This window comes from Carlito syrichta, unplaced genomic scaffold (genome assembly GCF_000164805.1).
Source record: "Carlito syrichta isolate Samal-C Ts95f unplaced genomic scaffold, Tarsius_syrichta-2.0.1 Scaffold287177, whole genome shotgun sequence".
NCBI classification, from domain to species: Eukaryota; Metazoa; Chordata; class Mammalia; order Primates; family Tarsiidae; genus Carlito; species Carlito syrichta.
Window position 1 is genome coordinate 61082 of NW_007231273.1, and position 6819 is coordinate 67900.

Genomic DNA, 6819 nt, shown 5'->3' on the forward strand with positions numbered 1-6819 from the left:
TATTGTAATTGGTTGACAGAAAAGTCCCTAACAGTAGGAATTGGTTGTGCATGTGTGGGCCACTGTGTGTATTTTAATGGCGTCTAACACATTGTCTATTGTCACCTTGATGTGCATCTGAGCATGCTAGACCCCCACAAGCTGGGCAGTTATTTCCAAAGCTAACCAGAGGTCCTGGCAGAGCAATGAGGTGATGCTCTCCTCGTCTCTGCCTCCATGCACCTGGGCTGCGAGTGTTTAAACTAAGTTAGACAGGAGCACATCACTCTGTAAAGGTTTTGCACTTGGGGGCTTTCTTTTTCTGAATCTCTCCACTCTGGGAGTCTAGGAACAGTAACAAAAGATAACAGGAGGGATTTGAACTTACCATTAAACAAGGAGTTCTTGGAGAGGTTTTTGCCTAAAAGCTCTTCCTCTGAGAAGATCTGAAGGTAAAGGGTCTTAGCGGATGTGAACAACTATGGACATTGTGGGCTCCACAGTCCTGCATGGCCCCAGATGTTGGGCAGACAATGGCACACACACGCAACAGCTGCCACTCTGTCTAGTCCCACCTACCTACCTACCTACCTACCTATACCTACCTTCCTCTTGTTTTCTTTTCTTTCTTTCTTTCCTTTTTTTTTTTTTTTTTTAAATCAAGGTCTCACTCTGTCACCCAGGCTAGAATGCAGTGGCATGATCACGGCTCACTGCAGTCTCAACCTGTTGAACTCAAGTGATCCTTCCACCTCAGCCTCCCGAGTAGCTGGGACTATAGGCACCCACCGCCACACCCAGGTAATTTTTTAAAATATTTTTATAGAGATGAGGTCTAGCTATGTTGTCTAGGCTGATCTCAAATTCCTAGGCTCAAGCAATCCTCCCACCTTGACCTCCCAAGGTGCTGGGATTACAGGCATGAGGCTTCACACCCCAGCCCTTTCTTTTTCTTTCTTCCCCTTCCTTCCTTCTTTCTTCTTCTTTTATTTTGTTTTGCTTTGGTTTTTTGAGAGGCAGGGTCCCATTCTGTTGCCTAACCTGGTCGCAAACCTCCTGGGCTCACACTTCAGACCCTCAAATCACTGGGACTACGGGCATGAGCCACTACGCCCTTCTTTCTTGATCATTTTAGTCCATGGGAGAAAATGAGTATGCCTGAGAAGAGGTCACATTTGAAGCTTATCAACAGCTAATACCACATGCTTACCAGATAGCGCTTAGCTAAGATGAGTTACTGGTTTGGAAGGGGCTGCCCGGGAAGGTGCAGAGTGACAACTTCTAGAGACATGGAAAGTTTCAATAATACACTGTTTCTGCTTTATGATTTTGTTCAGGGTCTTGAGTGCTCAAAATCACCTGGTAAGCTTTGAGTGTATGTGCCCCTAACAAACACATGTAGTCTCAGCCACTTGGGAGGCTGAGGTGGGAGGATAGCTTAAGCCCAAGAGATTGAGGCTGCAGTGAGCATGGATATGTCACTGTACTCTAGCCTGGGCAACAGAGTGAGACCCTGACTCAAAAATAAAAATAAAATAGTAATTATTTGTTGTTATATGAATATACTTAATGTGACTGAACCATACACATAAAAATGGCTAAGATAGTAAATATATATATGTGTGTGTGTGTGGACACATATATATATTTGCTGTTATCTGAGAGTCTAATTTAACCACATGCCCTGTGTTTTTATTTGCTACATCTGATAGCTCTGAAATGGGAGCCAAGAACTTCCCTTCCCTCCCTGCATCACTCCAAGCCAGGATGTGATCATAATGATTCAGGTGGGCTCAGAAATTCAACCCCCAAGGCAAGCTTCTCCTGATGCAGGTTGAGGCTCAGACAGTCAGAGAGGGAGGATGCAGAACCTTGCTCCCTCCTCAGAGGGCCCTTGGGATGCCTCATAGGAACCCCAGATCTCCTGGTTCCCCCAGGGCTGCCCTCCGGGAAGGGAAGAGACTGAATCTCAGATACCAAAAGATCCTGCAAGACAGGCCCTGACAGAAATCAGAAATCAGTGGCCTGGATATGGCTGTCATCACTCCCTCTCCCACTAAAGGTCACACCCAAGTTTTGCAGCAGCAAAGCCATCCCAAGGAGCACTCCGCCATAAGCAGAGCCAATCACTCGTAAAAATCCATTTTTACCAGAACTAGCATAGTGAGTGATCTTTTATCCCATTGCCAACAGTACAGACCTCAGGCTTTCTTTAATTAGTGAACTTCCCTCATGCTTTTAGAACAGGATTCCATTTGGAAAAAAGAAGGGGAAAAAAAGGAACATTGGCCAGAGGATTGCAAAAGCAAATTTTTCTTTGCCAAGGGACAGATCACTGGCAGGTGTCTTCACGGAGCCAAGACACCAGGTGTGCGTGTGGCAGGTGAGTGGGTGCGTGAAGAGAGGCTGCATAGGACATGTTCTGGGAGATTAGATTCTGAGAGCTGGGCTTATCCTGTTCTAGTCTCACTGCAGGGGTGAGGTCAGGTTGCTGTCTGCTTCCAATTGCGATGTCCTCCCACCACCTCCCCCTCCCCGCATCAAAGCATGTGGTAAGAAGTTGGAGGAGTGGTGAGGACAATGCAGTGGACAGTGGCAAGGGTGAGGAAGCTCCCTGCAGTGGGAGTGCTGGTGGGGAAGAGTAACTTGCTCTAGCCTAGGGGTACATCAGGGGATGGACAGGAGAAGCCAGTAGGGGCAGCTGGTGAAGGTCAGCCTTGTGCACAGTGCTAAGTTGGTTGGCCATAGAAAATAATGAAAAGAACAATAATAATAATAACATTGGGCCAGGAGCAGTGGCACATGCCTGTAATCCTAGCATTTTGGAGGCCAAGGTGAGAGGACTGCTCGAGCCCAGGGGTTTGAGACCAGCCTGGGCAACATAGTGAGAACTCATATCCACAAAAATAAAAAAAAAAAATAGCTAGGCATGGTGGCCCGAGCCTGTAGTCCCAGCTACTTGGGAGGTTAAAGTGGAAGGATCACCTGAGCTCAGAAAGTAGAGGCTGTGATGGTGCCACTGCACTGAAGCCTGGATCACAGAGTGAGACTCTGACTCAATAACTAAATATATAAAATAATAATAACAGACAAAATCCTATCTTATGTGGTAGTGTTTCCCCAAAAAAGATTTGTTGAAGTCTTAAGCCCCAGCACCTCAGAATGTGGCCTCATTTGGAAATAAGGAATTAGCTAAGATGACATCATACTGGAGCAGGGAAAGGAGACCCCTAATCTGTTATAACTGCTGTCCTTGTAAGAAGACACACAGTGAAGAAAGAGACACGAGAAGACATCATTTGACAGCAAAGGCAGAAATTAGGGTGATGCAGCTGATGAGCACCAACAATTGGCAGCCATCACTAGAAATAGGAAAGAGACCTGGGAAGGATCCCTACTCCCAGGCCTCAGAAGGAATCAACCCTGCTGATTCCTTGATTTTGAACTTCAAACTGCAACTGTGAGGCAATATATTTCTAGAGCTTAAGCCACGCAGCTTGTGTACTTTGTTATGGTGGCCCTAGCCAAACAACACACAACTTGCAAGCATCATAACCCATGGAGTTATTACTGTGTGGCGGGTACTGTGCTAAGTGGTTTACACAACTTGTATCACTTATTCCTCACCACCGTGCTCTGTGGAAGGGACTACTATCCCCTTGTAATGGTGGGGGAGAGGGAAACTTGGAGAGGCCTGAGGCTGCAGAGCCTCAGAGACGTCTCAGCTGGAAACCTGGGTTCCCAATCACCCAGCCACATGACCCCTGCTCAGCACTGAGCAAGACACAGAGACAGCCAACACCAGGCTGAAGTCTCCCAGTTGCCTCCCAGAGGGTAGCAAGGCCTCAGGAGGCATCAACTCTTAAGACTAGCAGGAGAAGGCAGAAATAGGGGTAATTTTTTTTTATCAGATAGTTCCTAGGACCCTTTTTGAGGCTTTCAGGCCGGTGCTCTGAGCATTTGCTGTTCTCCAAACTGTAATCATTTGAAGTTAGGACTTCCATCGCACGTGGTCCCTTGTAAAGCATGTAGACGTGTGTTGAGATGTCTGTGCTGGCAGGAACCACTTGAAAGAACATCAAAATTTCCAGTTATTCAAGTTCTTGTTTAAGTGATGTGTTCAACCCTCTCTGGAACGATGTGATTCTTGGAAGCAGTATCTTGTGGGGCTCAGATCTTAAATACTTCCTTTCTTCTCTTTCTTGCCTCCTTCTTTTAAGTGAGTTGCCATCTCCTGGGGTTGATTGAAATGAAACTTATAAGCCTGGGGTGGTAGCTCATGCCCAAAATACCAGCACTTTGGGAAGCTGAGACGGGAGGACTGCTTGAACTCAGGAGTTTAAGATCAGCCTGGGTCACATGGTGAGATGTCATCTCTACAAAAAAGAAAAATAGAATTATCTGGGCGTAGTGGTATGTTCCTGTAGTCCTAGCTACTCAAGAGGCTGATACAGGAGGATCACTTGAACCCAGGAGTTCAAGGCCTCAGTGAGCAAGATCATTCTGGGTGACAGAGTGAAACACAGACTCAAAAAGGAAGAAAAAATAAAAGAAAATTATGACTATTTCTGCAGGACTTTTCCCCCACTGGAAAACAACCTTTATTGAGATGCCACCAGCTGCACAGCCTGTTCCTGGCATTAAGCTCCTTCTTCCTTTGAGATTCGGTCTTTCTTGAGTGGTCCCATGAATGCTTTCTTCTCTTCCGCGGTCTGGGTCTGGAAGAGGCCATGACCAAACTTGGAAGTGGTATTGATGAACTTAAAGTTAATCTTCTCCAGAGCCCACCGTTTGGTCTGCACCAGCAAGGACTTGCGCAGGGTGAGCACTCGCTTCCTGGTCCCCACCACACAGCCTTTCAGCATGACGAAATCATTGGTCACTTTACCATAGTGGACAAAGCCACCCAGAGGGTTGACGCTGTTTGTCAGACAGTTGTAGTCAGTGGAGTCGTTGTCTTGATCAACTTGCCAGCCTTGATAAGGTAGCCCTGGTCGATCTTATACATCTTCTTGCTAATCTCAGTGAGGTGATGGTAACCTTTCTGCCCAGCCGGAGCCACAGAGAAGGCCACATGGGCAGGATGCCATGCCCCAGTACAGGCAACCTTGCATAGCCCTCAGTGGGTCTTGTGGGGCAGCTTCTTGGTTTGCCAACAACTGGTAACCCCTTTGTAGCCTTAGCCAATGACGTCAATCATCTCATCCTGCCCAAACACTTGCTTCACAGGGACCAGCTGCTCCAGCCTCTCCCAGGCCCGGTCCAGTTTCTCGGTCACAGTACCTCCATCTACCCCCATCAGGTGGGCCTTCTTCTGGCGCAGAGGAAGCCGGCACATCTGGGTGTATGCAATGATGTGGATGACCTGGCAGTACTTTTTCATGATTGCCATCAAAATTTAGTGGCCAGACTTGGTGGCTTACACCTTCTCCATCTGCTTCTTGGCATCCCCATCCTGCCATTTCTTGCAGTACTTGGTGAAGGCCGCCTTCTTGGACTTATGCCAGTTTCTTTTTTTTTTTTATTATAAAGATGTGGGGTACAATTCAGGGTTAGGTATACAAACGTTGATTATGCAGGTTCCCTTGTTGATGAGGTGCGCCCCTCCCTACCCTAGCAGTTTCCCTCAACTACCAATCCCAACTCCCTCCACTGACAGTTTCCCACTACTGCCCATATTTCTTGTAGTATTATAATTGTTCAAGGTCCACTTAAGAGTGAGAACATATGGTACTCTGTTCTTTGATTCTGTGATAGATCATTGAGTATGACTGACTCTAAATTCATTCAAGTTGCTATAAAGTCCATATGTCTATCCTTCTTTATGGTTGCATAAAATTCCATTGTGTATATGCACCACATTTTTTCTATCCAGTCCAGGTTCGATGGGCAACATGGTTGATTCCAAGTTTTTGCTACTGTGAATAGTTCTTATAGAAGTGCCTTTTGCACTCATTGCAGACATGCTCAGCAAAGATGGTCTTAAAGGTCTGGAGGCCTCAGGGACATTCTACATAGCCCACGATGGCTACAACCACCATGGGCAGTGTCTCCATGATGGTCACAGCCTCCACCACTTCCATCTTGTTCGCTTTGTATCCTGGTCTATCAACGCAATGTGGGTCATGCCAGCCTTGTATCCCAGGAAGGCTGTGAGATGGGCAGGCTTGGAAAGGCCATCCTTGGGGAAGCTCTTCGCCTTCCCACAATGCCTGCTGCTGCACTTCTGAGGCAGGAAACCCAGGGACTCATGTATGGGAGCGAAGAACTTCCTGTGAGACATGATGCTGTCAAGGCCTGCCAGCAAACTCTGTAGGATTTTTAAATGTGGGAAAGAGATTGTGGGTAGTCCTGAGCATTTCAAACTGCTTTTTGGTAGAGCGCCATGTCTATGTGATAATTAATTTTATAACACACAGTGCCCAGATATTTAGTCAAACCTAAAGGCTTAGAAACCTTTTTGTTTCTGTACAGGTGATTTGGGGTAATTCTAGCAGTTAAATTGGTGGACTTTAGGTAAAGCAAATTACTTTCCATAACATGGTTGGGCCTCTTCCAATCAGTTGAAGGTCTTGAGAAAACAAAGACCGACCTCCCCAGAGTAATCTCTCTCTCTCTCTCCATATATATGCATATATATGAGGGACCCAAAAACCTGGAATTTATTTATAAAAATTGTACATTTATTCTTGTGCCTTCAAAGTACCCTCCATTGGATGCAATAAACCAATCACGATGCTTTTTCCACTGCTCAAAACAGTTTTGGAACTCATCAATTTCGATGCCTTTTAGTGCTGCCTCTTCCACATCAGCAAAACCTTTGTTTCCCTTTGAGGACTT

General features: G+C 46.3%; 1 pseudogene; it reads right to left on the minus strand.

Annotated features, from left to right (window-relative positions):
• Positions 1-4564: 4564 nt before the first annotated feature.
• On the minus strand, positions 4565-6262 carry LOC103254631 (annotated as a pseudogene).
• Positions 6263-6819: the final 557 nt, after the last annotated feature.